The sequence below is a fragment of the Scyliorhinus canicula genome, chromosome 17 (assembly GCF_902713615.1).
Source record: "Scyliorhinus canicula chromosome 17, sScyCan1.1, whole genome shotgun sequence".
Taxonomy (NCBI): Eukaryota; Metazoa; Chordata; class Chondrichthyes; order Carcharhiniformes; family Scyliorhinidae; genus Scyliorhinus; species Scyliorhinus canicula.
The window spans coordinates 84,462,267-84,483,062 of NC_052162.1; positions in this window are offsets into that span (position 1 = coordinate 84,462,267).

The window sequence follows — 20,796 nt, forward strand, 5'->3', positions numbered from 1 at the left end:
GGCTCCTCAGCTTTTGTTTCCTAGCTTACTCCTCGTTGCTGGCCTCGAACAGGTTTTCGAACAGGCCAACGAACTGCTGCCAAGTATCCAGGAAGCCTTCCTCTGACCCTCGGATGGCATACTTAATCTTCTCCAGGTGGAGAAATTCCGAGAGGTCAGCGAGCCAGTCTGCAGTTGTGGGTGGTGCAGCCGATCGCCAGTTGAGCAGGATTCTCCGGCGTGCGATTAGGGAAGCGAAAGCAAGGGCATTCGCCCCTTCCCCATGTGTAACTCTGGCTGCTCCAATACCTCGAAGATTGCCACTATTGGGCACGGCTTCACCCTCACCCCCCACAACCTTGGACATTGCCTCGGAGAAGGCTGTCCAGAAGCCAGCAAGCTTGGGGCAAGCCCAAAACATGTGGGTGTGGTTGGCCAGGCCCCTCTGGCACCGTTCACATTTATCCTCCACCTCCAGGAAGAACCTGCTCGTTCGGGTTCTGGTCAGGTGCGCTCTGTGCACCACTTTGAGCTGCATTAGGATTAGCCTTGCGCAGGAGGTGGTGGAGTTCATCCTGCTCAGTGCTTCGCTCCAGAGTCCCCATCCTACCTACGTCCCCAGTTTGTTCTCCCATTTTTGTCTGGTCTCGTCCAGTGGTGTTTGAGCTCTGTCCAGTAGCTGTCCGTATATTTTCCCACATATCCCCTCCCCGCCTTCTCGCTGCTTGTGCCTATCAGGTCCTCTAGTATTGTGCTTTCAGGGGTCCCGGGGTACCTCATTGTCTCTTTGCGGAGGAAGTGTTTTATTTGGAGGTGTCTCAATTCCTATCCTTTTGCTAGTTTCCACCCTTGTCAGTTCGTCCAGTGTCACCAGTCTGCGCCCTACGTAGAAGTCCCGGACTGTCAGTGTGCCTCCATCCTGCCTCCATCTTTCAAAGGTGGTATCTAGCATGGCTGGGGGGAATCTGTGATTGCTGCAGGTGGGGGCCAGGAGGGACATTTTGGTTATCACAACGTGCTGTCTCAACTGGGCCCACATTCTCAGTGTGGCCACTACCACTGGGCTCTTTGTGTACCATGTTTAGGAGGATGGGAGTGCTGCTGTGGCCAGGGCCCGGAGGGTTGTTCCTTTACAGGATGCCTCCTCCATTTACACCCAATATGTGTTGGGTTCTCTCTTTTTCTGCCATTGCTGCCCAGCGGTAGTATTGTAGGTTCGGTAGGTTCATTTCACTTAAAAGCCATGATTAGAGTGTCTACGTTTTGGAAAAAGGCCTTGGAGATGAAGATCGTGATCAATCTAAACAGGAAGAGGAACCTTGGCAGTACGTTCATCTTGATCGTCTGCACTCTCTGAGAGTGGGAATGAGGCCCACATTCAAGGTCTCTTCTTCCTTCCTCCACTAGGCTGGTCAGGTTCCACTTGTGGATCTGTGTCCAGTCTCTGGCTATTTGGATCCCCAGGTAGCGGAATCTGTTCTGGGCCGTTTTAAGCGGGAGCCCCCTCAGCTCTGTCCCTCCCCCGTTTGGGTTCACTGGGAATGTCTCGCTTTTGCCCAGGTTAGGTTTGTAGCCCGAGAAGGTTGCAAACTCTTTCAGTATTTGCAGTATTGACTTTCAGTCCCTCCTGTGGCTTCGAGACATAGAGGAGCAGGTCATCTGCATAGAGTGAAACTCTGTGCTCTCTGACTCCTCTCCAGATTCCCTTCCAGCTTATTGAGTCCCGCAGGGCTATCGCCAGGATTCGATCACTAGCGCGAACAAGATTGGGGACGGGGAAGCCCTGTCGTGTTCCTCTCTGTAGCTGGAAATATTCAGAACTGGTGGTGTTAGTTCGGACACTCGCTTTGGGAGCGTTGTACAGAAGCTCACCCAGGCGATGAATCCCGCTCCTAGTCCAAACCGTTCCAGTACCTCGAGGAGGTAGCTCTATTCGACTCTGTCGAAGGTCTTTTCGGCGTCCAGGGAGACGATCATCTCTGGTGTTCTCTCCCCGGAGGGGGTCATTATCACATTCAGCAGCAGCCTGATGTTCACTGTGAGCTGCCTACCCTTGACACCCTTTGGTCCTCTGCGACCACCTCTGGTGCGCAGCCCTCCAGTCTTTTGGCCAGGACTGCGGGCAGCACGGTAGCATGGTGGTTAGCATAAATGCTTCACAGCTCCAGGGTTCCAGGTTCGATTCCCGGCTGGGTCACTGTCTGTGTGGAGTCTGCACGTCCTCCCCGTGTGTGCGTGGGTTTCCTCCGGGTGCTCCGGTTTCCTCCCACAGTCCAAAGATGTGCGGGTTAGGTGGATTGGCCATGCTAAATTGCCCGTAGTGTCCTAAAAAGTAAGGTTAGGGGGGGGGGGGGGTTGTTGGGTTACGGGTGTAGGGTGGATACGTGGGTTTGAGTGGGGTGATCATTGCTCGGCACAACATCGAGGGCCGAAGGGCCTGTTCTGTGCTGTACTGTTCTATTCTATGTTCTATGACCTTTGCGAGTATTTTTGCATTCACGTTTAGCAGTGAAATGGGTCTATATGATCCACATTCCATCAGGTCTTTATCTTTTTTGGGTATCAGTGAAATTGTGGCCTGCACTTGCGTGGGGTGCAGGATGCCCCTTGCCAGTGAGTCTGCAAACATGTCCCTTAGATATGGGGCCAGGACTGGTACGAATGTTTTGTAGATGTCCGCCGGGAACCCATCAGGTCTCGGTGCCTTTCCCGCCTGCATGCTGATGCTCTCCATGATTTCTCCCAGATCTATTGGTGCTTCCAGCTCCCCCCGTTCTGTCTCCCCCCATAACTGGTAGTTCCAGACCATCTCGGAACTGATTCATCCCCGTGCCCGCTTGGGGGGCTCGGAGGCGTACAGTCCCCGATAGGTCTCAAATGCCCGATTAACCTCCCTTGGTTCTGTTACCAGTCTGCCTCTACTATCTGTTACCTGTGCTATTTCCCTCGTGGCTGCCTGATTTCTCAATAGGCGGCCAGCCTTGTCTTTGTGTTCGTAGAAGGTCCTCCGGGTCTGGCGGAGTTAGTACACTGCTTTCCTAGTGGAAAGCAGGTTAAAGTCCATTTGAAGCTTTTCCCTCTTTGCCAGCAGCTCTATGGTCGAGGCCTCGGAGTATTTTCTGTCAACTTCCAGGATGGAGTCCACCAGTTGTTGCCTAGCCACCCTCTCTTCCCTATCTCTGCCTGCCTTGTAGTCTATGATCTCTCCTCTAATCACCACCTTCAGTGCCACCCAGAATGTGGAGGGTGTGGTCTCCCAGACCTAATGGCTCACTTACACATGTAAATCTGGATCTCGCTCAGATCGCAATGTCTTGCGAGATCTCGTTAGCTATCATGAGGCGTTCCGAGTGTCGCAAATCTTGCAAAAATAATTCTGCTCATCTCTGTCTTAAATAATGAATCCCTAATTTTAAAAACTGTATCCCCTAATTCTAGACTCGGCCACAAATGGAAACATCTTCTCAACTTCCACCCTGTCAAGTTCCCTTCAGGATTTTAATGAGAGTCCCCATTTCTTGCTGCAACAGATGTAGCACCCTGAGGCTTCCATTGACCAGTATGCTGTTTTGGTATTGCTGATCTTGATGAACTTTGTGGCTTTCAAAAGATAATTGGATCATTTTTTTTTAAGTTTAGAGTATCCAATTCTTGTTTCTTCCAATTAAGGGGCAATTTAGTGATCAATCCGCCTACGGGGAGAATATGCAAATTCCACACGGACAGTGACCCGGAGCCTGGATCGAACCTGAGTCCTCAACACCATGAAGCAGCAGTGTTAACCACTGTGCCACCTTGACGCTCTCAGAGAACTGGATCATGATCTGAAGAGGAAACATTTGCAGGAATACAGGGAAAAGGCAAGGGAGTGACACCAGATGAATTCCCCTTTCAGAGAGCCAGTCTGGGCAGGACAGGCCAAATGGTCGCCTTCTATATTGCAATCATTCTATATTCTACGATAACATTCTGTTGTTGCTTTGTGGCATTTATTTTTACTGAACATAGAATCAGAGAATCTCTCCAGTGCAGAAGGAAGCCATTCGGCCCATCGAACCTCTGAAAGAGTACCCCATCTAGTCCCACTCCCCCATCCTGTCCCCGTAACCTCACCTAACCTGCAAATCCCAGGACACTAAGTGGCAATTTTATCATGGCCAATCCACCTAACCTGCACATCTTTGGACTGGGGGAGGAAACCAGAGCACCCGAAGGAAACCCTCGTAGGCATGGGGAGAATGTAAATCTCCACACAGTCACCCATGGCCAGAGTTAACATGATTATTTTTGTCTTGCAATAAACTCAGTAGCTATCAAGAGTTCCACAGATGACCCATGCGGAAGTGCAGTAAAACATAATAATGAGTAATTGTGAATCCTGTGGTGCACTAAGTCAGTGACTCCAAGTATTCGGGTTTTAAGTTTTGGATCACTGTAGATGTGAAAGGTTAACAAATGCTGCCTAATGTTGTAAGTGTGAGTAAAGACACTAGCAGAGAACCACAATTATAATCACTAAATCTTTAAAGTGCCCGAAAGAAAATCAATTACCTTGTTCTAACATGCTATACTCTTGGGGCACTCCTATAATCCATGAAACAATGTTGCACCAGATAATTACTATGTTTGACCAGCATCCAATTTGATTACTTTGGTGTGATTCAGAACTTCCTAAGAATTTTCATCTGACTCAGTCGAGGTTACATGGCACTTGTCTTAAGCGTTTGTAGGTGCAAGGGCTGATAATGGGATGTTTGCCACTGGCAGTATGATCCATATTATCAGGGTTTTCAGGCTTGCTGTGTGCTCATTGATCAAAGCACATTATTGCTCATAATGCCTGCCACACCAAAGATAAAGGCACTGAGTTTATGTTCAGATAACTGACATTTCGGAAACATATGTTCCCTCAACAACGCTAGGCCTTAATATCACCAATCAGGCCCCTCCTTCAACCACAGCAATAGCCTGCCAAAATTAAGCCACAAATGATATCGTCAGTGACTGTCATAATATACACACAAGTATATGATGGTGCACAGACAGGCAGTGATTGACACACAGGATGACCAATGAACACACAGAACACAGCAGCCAATCACCAGATAGGACACGACCACTGTAAAGCCAGAGGGCACTAGTTTTACCGCTCTCTTGGGATCCAACCTCTGAGACAGTCAGAGCCCGTGAGCAACAACTAGAACATCCACCATGTGGCAGTAAGATAGTCTAGTCAGGTTAGCCTCAGGTCTCCAGTCAACTCAGCATAGTGTCAACCCACAGTTTAAGCATGTATGATAGTTAAGAGTTCAATAAAATTGAGTTGCATTTCTTTGAGTGTTGGAAGCCTGTCTTTCTCACTGCTGCAGTAAACGCAGTCCTCGCAGACCCAGCATACCCAACACATCAGTGACTATGACCGTGAAGAATTGAATTTTTAACATAGATATATAGAAAATAGAAGGCCATTCGGCCTATTGAACCTGCGGCGTTATTCAACATGATCATAGTTGATCCTCTATCTCAACACCACATTCCCGCGCTCCCCCATACCCCTTGATGCTTTTAGTATCTAAAAATCTATCTCTTTCTTAAATACATTCAGTGACTTGGCCTCCATAGCCATATGGAGGTGAAGAATTTCACAGGTTTATCACCCTCTGAAGTGAACAAACATCTCCTCATTGCAGTCCTAAATGACCTACCCCATATACTGATACCGGGACCCCTTGTTTGAGACATCCCCAGCCACAGGAACATCATCACTTCATCCAGATTGCCCAGCACTGTCAGAATTTTATACATTTCAATGAGATCCCCTCTCATTCATCTAAACTCCAGAGAATACAGGCTTAATTGACCCAATTTCTACTCCTATGACAATCCTGCCTTCCCAGGAATCAGTCTGGTGAATCTTCGCTGCACTCCCTCTGTGAGAAGTATATCCTTTCTTAGGTAAGCAGACCAAAACTGCACATAATACTCAGGTGTGGTCTCACCAAGGCCCTGTACAGTTGCAGTAAGACGTCATTGCACCTGTACTCAAATCCTTTCGCAATGAAGACCAACGTTCCATTTGCCTTCCTAACTGCTTGCTGTATCTGCATGCTCGCTTTCAGCTTTGATAGAGTCATCCAGGCTGGAAACGTTCGCTCCCTTCTCTCTTCACGGCTGCTGTCAGACCTGCTGAGATTGTCCAGTATTTTCTGTTTTTGCTCTTTTCAGTGACTGGTGCACAAAGTCAAACCGGTCCTATTGTATGTCAACATTTCCCAATTTATCACCATTTAACGAATACTCTGGTATTTTATTTTCCTTCCGAAGTGGATAACTTTACATTTATCCATGCTGTATTGCATCTGCCATGTGTTTTCACACTCACCCAACCTGTCTAAATTGCCTTGATGCTTATTAACATCCTCATGGTAGCATGGTGGTTAGTATCAATGCTTCACAGCTCCAGGGTCCCAGGTTCGATTCCTGGCTGGGTCACTGTCTGTGTGGAGTCTGCACGTCCTCCCCGTGTGTGCGTGGGTTTCCTCCGGTTTCCTCTCACAGTCCAAAGATGTGCGGGTTAGGTGGATTGGCCATGCTAAACTGCCCGTAGTGTAAGGTTAATGGGGGGGATTGTTGGGTTACGGGTATACGGGTTACGTGGGCTTAAGTGGGGTGATCATTGCTCGGCACAACATCGAGGGCCGAAGGGCCTGTTCTGTGCTGTACTGTTCTATGTCCTCACCACACACATTCCCACCAACTTTTGTAGTATCAGCAAACTTGGAAATATTACATTTCATTCCCTCATCCAAATCTTTGATATATATTTTGAATAGCTGAGGCCCAAACATTGATCCCTATGATACCCCACTAGTCACTGCCATCCACTCTGAAAAAGACCCCTTTATTCCTACTCTCTGTTTCCTGCCTGATAACCAATTCTCAATACATACCAATATATTACCCCCAACCCCATGTGTTTTAATTTTGAACACTAACCTCTTATCAAACAGCTTTTTGAAAAGCCAATTACTCCACATCCACTGGCTCCACCTTGTCTATTCTACTCGTTACTGCCTCAAAATTCTCCAGTAGAATTGTCAAACATGATTTCCCCTTCAAAGATCCATTTTGACTTTGTCTAATCCATTGATATTTTTTAAGAGTCCTGTTATCACATCATTTATAATAGGCGCTAACAATGTTTGCTTGATTATGGTGGCAGAACTGGAGGATTCCCCCACAGGGATTGGCCATCAAAAGGACTCACTGCTCTTTGCTCTGATTTTATCTTCCCAGGAACTTTGTTTTATCCAAAATGCAGATACGTGACAGTCAATCTGAACTTGTCTGGAGACAAACTAATCAGAGGCCCTGTCCTGCTGTTGTATCATAAAACATAAACCGTTTAACCAGCCAAATTACAGGGTTGATTTTGTACTGAGGTCGGCATAGGGGAAGCATCCTTATTATTTTTGATTTTCCAAGAAGAGTAAAGTCTGAAATTCTACAGGTTGTCTTTAATACTGTTCATCAATATTCAGTTAATACTCTATATTTAATAACTTATCACCTAATCGGGCAGCACGGTGGCACCTGGTGTCAGCACTGCTGCCTCACAGCGCCAGGGACCAGGATTCGATTGCAGCCTTGGGTCACTGTCTATGTCGACTTTGCACCTTCTTCCCGTGTCTGCGTGGGGTTTCCTCCGGGTGCGCTAAGTTTCCTCCCACAGTCCAAAGATGTGCAGGTTAGGCAGATTGACCGTGCTAAATTGTCCCTTAGTATAAAAGGATAGGTGGGGTTACTGGGTTATGAGGAAAGGGTGGGGGTGTCAGCTAGGTAGGGTGCTCTTTAAGAGGGTTGGTGCAGACTCAATGGGTTGAATGGCTTCCCTCTGCACTGCAGGGATCCTATGATTCTGTTCTATGGTAATCCGTAACCTCCTGGTACATTTTATTCTTCTGCATGTTGAAGATGTGGCAATCATTTGGGTTATTTGATATGTCCAGTAGCTTGGAGTACAGAACTGCGGTTTATGTCAGCTTCCTGAGCTAGCAACATTTTTTTACGATACTGGGCAGTCAATTCATACCTCAGTACAAAACATGTAGTTTGACATTTCAGTTCAGTCAGTCACTTCATGGTGCTAGCTGTTGTGATAAGGGATATTTAGGGATAACAGCAGGCCATCACAAGAAGAAAAGCATGCCCTGTGATCTAGTCTCTGCTTCACTTTTGCCTGTGAGCAGAACACAGTACAGCTCTGATGGTTTCAAGCTTCCTCCCTTTGTATATCTGTTCCTACATGTCCAGTCTCAATGAATGAACCTACCTAATGTTTACCTGTGAGTGATTGGCGCTGAGATCATTATAATATAACATGTTGGTAATGAAACAGGTGGCAGCAAGGTTAAATATAGGTACAACACGGTGAACAGCCTTAGGTTGTGCTACAATGGTACGAAACGACCTTTGACGTTCAGGTCAGACCGCAACATGGGAACAAAGTGATTGTACTGGAGCAGGTGCAGAGGAGATTCACCAGCTTGTTAAAATAAAAGCAAATTACTGTGGATGCTGGAATCTGAAACAGAAACAGAAAATAGTGGACAATCTCAGCAGGTTTGACAGCATAAGAACATAAGAACTAGGAGTAGGAGTAGGCCATCTGGCTCCGCCATTCAATGAGATCATGGCTGATCTTTTGTGGACTCAGCTCCACTTTCTCGCCCGAACACCATGGGCGGGATTCTCCGACCCCCCGCCGGATGGGAGAATCGCGGGGGGACGGCATGAATCCCGCCCCCGCCGTCTTCCCAATTCTCCCGCCCCCCAAAAACCGGCGCGCCGTGAGTCGCGCCTCCTGCCTCGGAGAATGGCGGGGTCCAGTGCGACTCAATGGGCCCCGGGGCTGTATGGATTCTCCGGCCCGTGATGGGCCGAAGTCCTGCCCGTTCTATGCCGGTCCCGCCAGCATAAATTAGAGTTGGTCCCTTACCGGGGGGACCTGGTGACGCGGGCGGGCTCCGGGGTTCTTGGGGCTCGCGGGGGGATCTAGTCCCGGGAAGACCCCCCACGGTGGCCTGGCCCGCGGTCAGGGCCCCGATCCGCGGGCGGGCCTGTGCCGTGAGGGCACTCTATTCCTTCCGCACCGGAGGCCGTGGTCATCCGCCATTCCCGGTGCAGAAATGATTCCTTGTGCGCATGCACGGGGATGACGCCAGCACACGCTGGTGCTCCTGCGCATGCACTGACTTGCACCGGCATTCGGCGCCCCGCCGAGTACAGGAGAATCCCGCCCAATAACCCTTTATCCCTTTATTCTTCAAAAAACGATCTATCTTTATCTTGAAAACATGTAATGAAGGAGCCTCAACTGATTCGCTGGGCAGGGAATTTCATAGATTCACAACCCTTTGGGTGAAGAAGTTCCTCCTAAACTCAGTCCTAAATCTACTTGTGCTTAATTTGAGGCTATGCCCCCTAGTTCTGCTTTCACCCACCAGTGGAAACAATCTGCCCGCATCTATCCTATCTATTCCCTTCATAATTTTATATGTTCCTATAAGATCCCCCTCTGTATCCTTTTAAATTCCAACGAGTACAGTCCCAGTCTACTCAACCTGTCCTCGTAATCCTACCCACCTCAACTCTGGGATTAACCTATTGAATCCAATCTGCACACCCTCCAGTGTCCTTTCTCAGGTAAGGAGACAAAAATGAACACAATACTCCAGGTGTGGCCTCACTAACACCTTATCCAATTGCAGCATAACCTTCCTAGTCTTAAACTCCACTCCTCGAGCAATGAAGGACAAAACTCCATTCGTCTTCTTAATCACCTGTTACACCTGTAAACACAACTTTCTGTGACTCATGCTCTAGCACACCCAGGTCCCTCTGCACAGCAGCATGTTTTAATATTTTATCATTTAAATAATAATCCCTTTTGCTGTCATTCCTACCAAAATGGATAACCTTACATTTGTCAACATTGTATTCCATCTGCCAGACCTAGCCCATTCACTTAAACTATCCAAATCCCTCTGCAGATTTCCAGTACCCTCTGCATTTTTTGTTTTACCACTTATCTTAGTGTCGTCTACAAAACTTGGACACATTGCACTTGGTCCCCAACTCCAAATCAGCTCTGTAAATTGTGAACAATTGTGGGTCCAACACTGATCCCTAAGGGACACCACTAGCTACTGATTGCCATCCAGACAAAACACCCATTAATCCCCACTCTTCGCTTTCTATTAATTAACCAATCCTCTATCCATGCTACTATTTTACCCTTAATACCATGCATCATTATCTTTTGCAGCAACCTTTTGTGTGGCACCTTGTCAAAAGCTTTCTGGAAATCCATATATACACATCCATTGGCTACCCATTGTCTGCCGCGTTGGTAATGCCCTCAAAAAATTGCACTAAATTAGTTAGGCACGACCTGCCCTTTATGAACTCATGCTGCTTCTGTCCAATAGGACAATTTCCATCCAGATGCCTCGCTATTTCTTCCTTGATGATCGATTCCAGCATCTTCCCTATTTCCGAAGTTATGCTAACTAGCCTATAATTACCCGATTTTTGCCTACCTCCTTTTTTAAACAGTGGTGTCACGTTTGCTAAATTTAAATCTTTCACGATCACCCCAGTCTAGTGAATTTTGGTAAATTATCACGAGTGCATTTGCAATTTCCCTAGCCATCTCTTTTAGCACTCTGGGATGCATTCCATCAGGGCCAGAAGACTTGTCTATCTTTAGTCCCATTAGCTTGCCCATCACTACCTCCTTAGTTATAACAATTGTCTCAAAAGGTCCTCACCTGTGATAGCCTTATTTCCATCAGTCACTGGCATGTTATTTGTGTCTTCCACTGTGAAGACCGACCCAAAAAAACCTGTTTGGTTCCTCAGCCATTTCCTCATCTCCCATTATTAAATATCCCTTCTCATCCTCTAAAGGACTAATATTTACCTTAGCCACTCTTTTCTGTTTTATATTTTTGTATGTTTATATTTATATTTTTCTCTCTAGCGAGAGAAAAGGGAGCTAACATTTTGAGTCTGGATGACTCTTTGTCAAAGCTGTTGTCTGGGCTGGAGCATTTCAGCTGTCAAGAGAGACTGGATCGGCAGGGGTTTCTTTTCGTTGGAGCAGAGAAGGCTGAGGTGTGACTTGACTGAGGCATATAAAATTATCAAGGCATTTATAGGGTGGACAGAAATTAATTTTCCCCTTAGCAGAGGGATCAATAACCAGGGGGCATAGATTTAAGGTAAGGGGCAGGAGGTTTATAAGAGATGTGAGGGAAAACCTTTTCACCCAGAGGGTGGTGGGAATCTGTAACTCCCTGCCTGAAATGGTGATAGAGGCGGGAACCCTCACAACATTTAAGAAGTATTCCGATGAGCACTTGAAATGCCAGAGGATACAAATCTACAACCAATTGCTGGGATTGGAGTAGATAGGTTCTTGATGGTCAGCTTGGACACGATGGGCTGAATGGCCTCTTTCCGTGCTGTAAAAACTCTATGATTCTAACTCCACGACTCTCATTTTTTTTTTTTTAATTTTAGAGTACCCAATTATTTTTTCCAATTAAGGGGCAATTTAGAGTGGCCAATCTACCTATCCTGCACATCTTTGGGTTGTGGGGGTGAAACCCACGCAGACACGGGGAGAATGTGCAAACTCCACACGGACAGTGACCCAGGGCCGGGATTCGAACCCGGGTCCTCAGCGCCGTAGGCAGCAATGCTAACCACTGTGCCATCGTGCTGCCCCTGCTCCACGACTCTCATCACAGCATTGCAGAATTTTGAAATCACACTGTGATGACTGCATAGAAGCTTTGAAGACACAATGGTCAGACAAAGAACTGGTAAGCAGAAGGATCCCTCATGGTGAGATTAAAGTGCCTATCAGTTCGGTGAGTGGAATAGCTCATTCAGAGGACCAGCACCGAGTTTGCTTAGTCGGGAAAGGCGAGTGATCAGGAATTAGGCCAGAACGATAGACAGCAGGAGAGAGTCAAACAAAACAAAACGTCATCGAAATGAGGCCAGAGAAGGTCACGATCATAATGGATGGAGCTTCGGAAAAGTTTGTGAAAGTAGCTACAGTGACGCACATCCCAGGTACTAATGGCGAAGGAAGGTTAAAAGGATATTGTCAAAATTTCCACAAAATTCCCCAGTTTGAATTGGGAAGCAGCTGACCTACTATCCATATTCAAAATGTCTGAACAGCGTACAGATTTATCGGGCTGGATTCTCTGTCGGACCGAACTTCCGTTTCAGCTGCAGCGCACTGATGCCCATGGATTTCCTGACAAGGTGGTGATGCCCACAATGGGAAACCCCATTGGCCGACGGACATGACAGAGGATCCCACTGCCAGTGGGCCGGGTCGCACCAGAAATCGCACATGGTGCACCTGAGCGATAAAAATACATCAAAGAAATGGGGATGAAGGTCATAATGTCAGCATTAACAGCAGAAGAGCTAACACGATCTCCAATGGACTATATGGAAGACTAGTTCAGAATAAAATTTCCCGATTCATCAACTAGAGTTCATGTTACTCCAAAAATGTCTTCTCCTTATTACCCTAGATCTAACGGCTTTAGCTGAAGGAATGATTCGGATGGTGACAATCCTATTTCACAAATGGAGATGGACTAAGCAAGATCTATACATTGTGGCATTGCATCTGAGAATGACACTTTCAAGTGTCGCTATTCCATCACCGATAGAGCTCATGTTCGTCAGATGACAACGGCAAATGTACCTACTCTTATACATTCTCTCAGAAACTAGAGCAACTTTTAAAACTGCAAAAAAAAGATGACCATCATACATGATAAAGATGTGAGATCAGAATTGACAGGTTTACGGTTGGGACAACATATTTGCATCCAAGATCCCACACAATGCACGTGGCAATGAGCCAACATGACATGGATTTGTTTAAAACCAGAGTCCTATGAGGACAACACACAGAAAGGCACAATGGTGACATGTAGCCGAGCACAAATCAGATCCATTGCAGTTTCTCAACCACCTGACAGTCTTGTTGCATTGCGGACAAATTACCAAACGTAGCTAGGAACAACATCCAAGAGTAATTAAAGAAACAGTAAGATGTCTTACAACACCAGGTTAAAGTCCAACAGGTTTGTTTCAAATCACTAGTTTTCATAACGCAGCTCCTTCCTCAGGTGAATGAAGAGGTAGGTTCCACAAACACATATATAGACAAAGTAAATGATGCAAGATGATACTTTGAATGTGATACTTTGAATGTGAGTCTTTGTAGGTAATTAAGTTTTTACAGGTCCAGACGGTGTGACTGGAGAGAGCGATAATCACAGGTTAAAGAGGACAGTTTGTCGGATTTTGCAAGCCCAGACCAGATGGTGGGGGGTGAATGTAATGTGACATGAATCCAAGGTCCGGTTCAGGCCGTATTCATGAATTGGGCAACTTGGGCATCAGTTTCTGCTCTGCGTTGTCGTGCGTCCTGAAGGCTGCCTTGGAGAGCGCTTACTCAAAGATCAGAGGCTGAATGCCCTTGACTGCTGAAGTGTTCCCTGACTGGAAGGGAAAATTCCTGCTTGGCAATTGTCGCATGATGTCCATTCATCCGTTGTCGCAGCATGGTCTTACCAATTTACAATTCCTCGGGGCATCCTTTCCTGCAACATATGAGGTAGACAAGTCGCACGAGTATGTACCGCGTACCTGCTGGGTGGTGTTCTCACATGTAATGGGGTACCCATGTCGATGATCTGGCACGTCTTGCAAAGGTTTCCATGGCAGGGTTGTGTGGTGTCGTGGTTGCTGTTCTCCTGAAGGGTGGGTAGTTTGCTGCAAACAATGGTCTGTTTGAGGTTGCGTGGTTGTTTGAAGGCAGGTAGTGGGAGTGTGGATGGCCTTGGCAAGATATTCATCTTCATCGATGTTGAGGGGTGCAAAGAAAATGTCTTAGTTTCTCCGTTCTGGAGAAGTACGGATAATGAAGGGTACACTGTCGGTTGTGTCCTGTGTTTGTCTTCTGAGGAGGTCAGTGCAGTTTTCTGCTGTGGTGCATTGGAACTGTCGATCGATCAGTTGAGCACCATATCCCGTTCGTACGAGGGCGGCTTTCAGCGTCTGTAGATGTCTGTTACGTTCCTCCTCGTCTGAGAAGATCCTGTTTATATGGAGGGCTTGTCGATAGGGATGGCTTCCTTAATGTGTTTAGAATGGAAGCTGGAGAAGTAGAGCATCGTGAGCTTGCAGTAAAGCAAAGTGCTGAGGTGACCTTGATGGAGATGATTGTGTCCAAGAATGCAACCGATTCTGGAGAGCAGTCCATGGTGAGTCTGATGGTGAGATGGAACTTATTGATGTCATCGTGTAGTCGTTTCAGTGATTGTTCACCGTGGATCCAAAGGAAAAAAATGTCATCGATATATCTGGTGTATAACGTCGGTTGAAGGTCCTGTGTGGTGAGGAGGTCTTGTTCAAACTTGTGCATGAAGATGTTGGCATATTGAGGTGCAAATCTGGTCCCCATGGCTGTTCCATGTGTCACGTTATTAAAGAAACCTCCAGATGAGGTTACCATGACAAAGCCTGGGCCTACCAGCAGATTACTTTTACGCTTTAGAGACTCACAGATTTGCCAGTCCTGTACTGTTATATAATGGTCACTAAACATGAGCATGTATTGTGAATAACGTTATCCTTTTTGGAAAGGGGCAATATATTCTTAAAAATAAAGGGGGTGTTATAATATGCCTTTAAGGATATACAGTTTCAGGGGTCCCTGGGAGAGGTTTCCCTAATACAAGGGTCCCTGGGGGTCTCCTATTACAGGGTAGGTGTGGGGGAGGGGGTGCTCTGTTAGAGGCATGGACAGACAGTGCGTTATTGGGAGGACAGTGGCCCTCGGAGGACCCTACTGGCATGGCCCTGGTGTGATGGACCTCCAGGTAGGTAAATGGAGCAAACGTTGCCCACTGTGAGGCCCACCCCATCTGGTTCACGATTGCTGAGACCACAAGTGATTCGCACCCATCTGATTCCTGGCTGCAGGGACTAGAGAATCACAGGAGGCTGCCAGCAGGGGGCCAAAGCATCACATTCACATCGGCGCCTGGCACCAATCCCAATTTTCCCCCGATGCCCAATTCTCTGACCCATCGGGGAATGCATTCCAGGCACCCTGGGACAGAGAATCCCGCCCTAGATAACTGACTTTTATGTTGATGTTGACTGAGGGACAGATATTAGCCCTAAAAACATGAGGGCTCCCTTTTCTTCTTTGAAATGGTGCCATGGGAACTTTTACATTTACCTGAGACTGGGCCCTTGATTTATCTGAAAGGTGTCACCGCCTTCAGTGCAGCACTCCCTCAATACTTCCACTGAAGTGTCAGCCTGGATTATGCAAGGAGTGTGGCGTAACCTCACAACCTTCTGACTGTGGTGAGAATGTTGTAAAAAGACTCAAGATGACACCTATACAGTCTGCGACACATACACAAGTGCAGGGCACTACAATGTAACAATGCCATGAGTGGAAGAACTAAACAGTAGGGATGATGGGGTGAGTGTGGAGAAGCAGACAAAGGTTAAATCTCTCCTGTCCTTCAAGTGCAAACGCAGACACATGGGTCAAAATGCTGATTACCTGTACAAAAACTTTTGTTATTAATTTAGAAAACTCTTGGCTGCCTACTTTATTCTGCAGCAATGCGATTATTCACAATCTCAAATACACATCCAGTCACCATGGGCAAATCATATCCGTCAGAATTGCTTCTGTGCTTCAAAGAAAAGTAGAGTAGATTAGAACATTACAGCGCAGTACAGGCCCTTTGGCCCTCAGTGTTGCGCCGACCTGTGAAACCACTCTAACGCCCATCAACACTATTCCCTTAATTAGAACAATAATATGTCGCACTGACATGGGCGTCACGGTGGCTCAGTGATTAGCACTGCTGCCTCATGGCACCGAGGATCCGGCCCCCGAGTCACTGTCCGTGTGGAGTTTGCACATTCTCCCCCTGTCTGCGTGGGTCTCGCCCCCACAACTCAAAGATGTGCAGGTTAGGTGGATTGGCCACGCTAAATTGCCCCTTAATTGGAAAAAATGAATTGGGTACAGTAAATTTTTAAAAAAGGTAAAGGGATGTCTCGTTAATAGCTCACATCACCCTACAACTAGAACAGAAACATTTCAAACCAGGTGAATTGAAGCAGTAATGCATAAGTGAAATATGTATCTTGGCTGATCTTTTATATTAGTGTAATCAATAGTGGGTTAAATGTTTGTTGTTATCAGTTCCATTAAATGCAGAAATTCAGACTACCCTTGAGGCAAAATTTCTTGCCACACAATTTCTGGTGGGAAACTTATGTGCAATCCACTATGCAAGAAATATTTCAGCACACTATCCCTATAGGAGCCAAAATGTTCAGGTACATGGTGACATTCCTACAACTGCAAGCTGTGAAGTTTAAGATGCTTGTGGCAACCTTATTGTTCCTGTGTGACCATCCGTAGCCAGGTCGCTCACCACATCCTTGATGGCACAATGTAATCATTTTTGTTTCAAGCAGCAGTATCCACACTTTTAAAAAAAATATTTCCACTGACGGCAACAGTCACTGAATATGATAATAATCTAACATATGATAATGACGACCCGGTAGGCAGAATTGCGCATAGCTTACTGCTCACCATGGCCCCATAATCATTTTCATGGGACCATTTTGAAGAAGGACAGGATGGGGGGCTTCTCTCCCCGTGTCTTTTTTATTCCTTACTTTAGAAGTGGGCTATTCTGGGAGCAGAGACGGTTAAGTGGTAATTTAATGTAAATGTTCAAAGATTTTGTTTGAATAAACAGACGGGTGCTGTTTTCACAGGCCGGAGTGTGTCCAGAGAACAGAGGTTTAACAATAACAATAATCTTTATTATTGTCACAAATAGGCTTACTTTAACACTGCAATGAAGTTACTGTGAAAAGCCCCGAGCCGCCACATTCCGGCACCTGTTCACATACACGGAGGGAGAATTCAGAAAGCGCAAATTACCTATCGGCACGTCTTCCAGGACTTGTGGGAGGAAACTGGAGCACCCGGAGGAAACCCACCCAGACAGAGGGAGAGCGTGCATACTCCTCACAGATAGTGACCCACGCCGGGAATCCAACCCAGGTCACTAACCACTGTGCTACCGTGGTAATACAGCCATGAGAGGGCTTTTGTTTTAGCAGAGCGATATGCTCTGATCCGGGATGTGCAGCTTGGAACGATGATGGAAGCAGAATCGATACTAAATTTTTGATGAGAATTGGACATAAATTTGGAAAGGATACTAAAAGGCTATGAGGCAAGAGCAGTGGGTTGGAACAAATTGTATATCTCTTTCAACGAGCTGGCTTACTGACAGAATTAGCCTCTTTCTATGTTGTAATTATAACAGTCAGTGAATTTGAGTGTGACACGGCCGGAAATATGCCAATGGTGTAGGGTTCCCAACCACCCTACCTTGAGTTGAGTCAACTGGGAAGGGCTGCTGGTATCGTTGGCCTGCTGCTGGCTACTTACCTACTCTGTTTCCAAGTATGCAGTAACTTTGGCATTCTGCCAAACTGCATTGTACAGACCCCCTGGCACCCTGTTATTTCAAGATGCAGCCTCACCTTGCTTGTTGTGAGGCTTGTCATGATATGCAGACATGCAAATAATGATATACAGACGGGCACAGGCAGGCAGCTAATGAACACAGAGAACAGGACATGACCATTGAGCAGGCAGAACACTCAGGGGTGGGATCTGACTATAAAAGGCACGAGGCACTCACACTCCGCCTCTTTCCACAGATGAACATCTACAGAGTGAGTCGGGGTGTATGTACAGTATCACACCTCCAGCACGTGGCTAAGAGCTAGTCTGGTTAAATCAGGCAGAGTAACCACACTTAGGTTAGCAGAGAGTCGAACTCATAGAGAACTGTGCTAACTGTGCTACTGGTTCGATACATCAGATTGAACTAACTTCAAGGTCTGCAGTATCTTTTGGTTAAAGTTGCATCGAGTTGCAGCCTGTGTTATCCCAGAGTACATAACACAACAAGGCCGATGGCATCAGAGGAACAGAGAGTGCAACGGGAAGAGGAGGCAGTGGATGTTTGGAAGAGACAGTGAACCAAACTGGGAGAAAGAGAGGAACCCAAACGGTGTGTGTCTCAGAGAGAGAGAGAGAGGGCAAATGAAACTGTGAAAACAGAGGGACACAAATTGGGAGAGAGAGAGAAACATAAACTGGGAGAGAGGGTGGAGCACAAACTAGGAGAGATAGAGGGGAACACAAATTGGGGGAGAGAGAGGGGGACACAAACTGGGATAGAGAGAGGGAGACACAAATTGGGAGAGAGAGAGAGGGGGGACACAAACTGGGATAGAGAGAGGGAGACACAAATTAGGAGAGAGGAATATGAACTGGGAGAGAGAGGAACAAAAATTGTGAGAGAGAAACACAAATTGGGAGAGAGAGAAATACAAATAGGGAGAGAGTGAGGAACACAAACTGGGAGAGAGAGGGAAGCAAACTGGGAGAGAGAGGGGAGCAAATTGAGAGAGAGAGGGAAGTAAACTGGGATAGTGAGGAATACAAACTGAGAGAAAAAGACAGAGTAAACAAGGCACGAGAGAGAGGAACACAAATGGGGAGGGGGGAGAGAGAGAGAGAGGAAACCCAAACTAGGCGAGAGACAGACACACACAAACTAGGAGAGAGAAAAGAACACAAACTGAGAGAGAGAGAGAGAGAAAGACCAAGAGCAAGGAACACAAACTGGGAAAGGGAGAAAGAGAGAGAGGAACACAAATTGGGAGAGGGGAAACTGGGAGAGAGAGGAACACAAATTGGGAGAGAGGAACACAAATTGGGAGAGAGAGGGAAGCAAACTGGGAGAGAGAGAACACAAACTGGGAGAGAGGAACACAAATTGGGAGAGAGAGGGAAGCAAACTGGGAGAGAGAGGAACACAAATTGGGAGAGAGAGAGGAACACAGAGGGAGAGAGGACACAAACTGGGAGGGAGTGAAAGGAAATAAACCGGGCGAGAGAGAGAGGCACACAAACGGGGAGGGGGAAGAGGGAGAGATAGAGAGATAGAAAGTGGGAGAGAGAGAGAGGGAGAGAAACACAAACTGGGAGAGAGTGAGAAAGAAAGAGGAAGACAAACGGAGTAGGGAATACAATTTGGGAGAAAGAGAGGAACACAAATTTGGAAAGAATGGGACACAAATTAAGAGAGAGAAAGGAACACAAATTGGGAGAGAGAGAGGAACACAAACTGGGAGGGGGAGAGGAATACTAATTGGGAGAGAGTGGAACACAAACTGGGATAGCGAGAGCAATACTAATTGGGAAGAGCGGAACACAGACTGGGATAGAGAGAGGAATACTAATTGGTAGAGAGTGGAACACAAACTGGGATAGCGAGAGGAATACTAATTGGGAGAGTGGAACACACACTGGGATATAGAGAGGAATACTAATTGGGAGAGAGAGGAACACAAACTGAGATGGAGAGAGGAATACTGATTGGGAGAGAGTGGAACACAAACTGGGATAGCGAGAGGAATACTAATTGGGGAGAGTGGAACACACACTGAGATAGAGAGAAGAATACTAATTGGGAGAGAGGGGAATGCACACTGGGATATAGAGAGGAATACTGATTGGGAGAGAGTGGAACACACACTGGGATATAGAAAGGAATACTAATTGGGAGAGAGGGGGTCGCACAGTGGGATATAGAGAGGAATACTAATTGGGGAGAGTGGAACACACACTGGGATAGAGAGAGGAATGCTAATTGGGGAGAGTGGAACACACACTGGGATAGAGAGAGGAATACTAATTGGGGAGAGTGGAACACACACTGGGATAGAGAGAGAAATACTAATTGGGGAGAGTGGAACACAAACTGGGATAGCGAGAGGAATACTAATTGGGAGAGAGTGGAACACACACTGGGATAGAGAGAGGAATACTAATTGGGAGAGAGTGGAACACAAACTGGGATATAGAGAGGAATACTAATTGGGAGAGAGTGGAACACAAACTGGGATATAGAGAGGAATACTAATTGGGGAGAGTGGAACACACACTGGGATAGCGAGAGGAATACTAATTGGGAGAGAGTGGAACAGACACTGGGATATAGAGAGGAATACTAATTGGGGAGCGTGGAACACAAACTGGGACAAAGAGAGGAATACTAATTGGGAGAGAGTGGAACACACACTGGGATAGAGAGAGGAATGCTAATTGGGGAGAGTGGAACACACACTGGGATAGAGAGAGGAATACTAATTGGGGAGAGTGGAACACACACTGGGATAGAGAGAGGAATGCTAATTGGGGAGAGTGGAACACACACTGGGATAGAGAGAGGAATACTAATTGGGGAGAGTGGAACACACACTGGGATAGAGAGAGAAATACTAATTGGGGAGAGTGGAACACAAACTGGGATAGCAAGAGGAATACTAATTGGGAGAGAGTGGAACACACACTGGGATAGAGAGAGGAATACTAATTTGGAGAGAGTGGAACACAAACTGGGATAGAGAGAGGAATACTAATTGGGAGAGAGTGGAACACAAACTGGGATATAGAGAGGAATACTAATTGGGGAGAGTGGAACACACACTGGGATAGCGAGAGGAATACTAATTGGGAGAGAGTGGAACACACACTGGGATATAGAGAGGAATACTAATTGGGGAGCGTGGAAC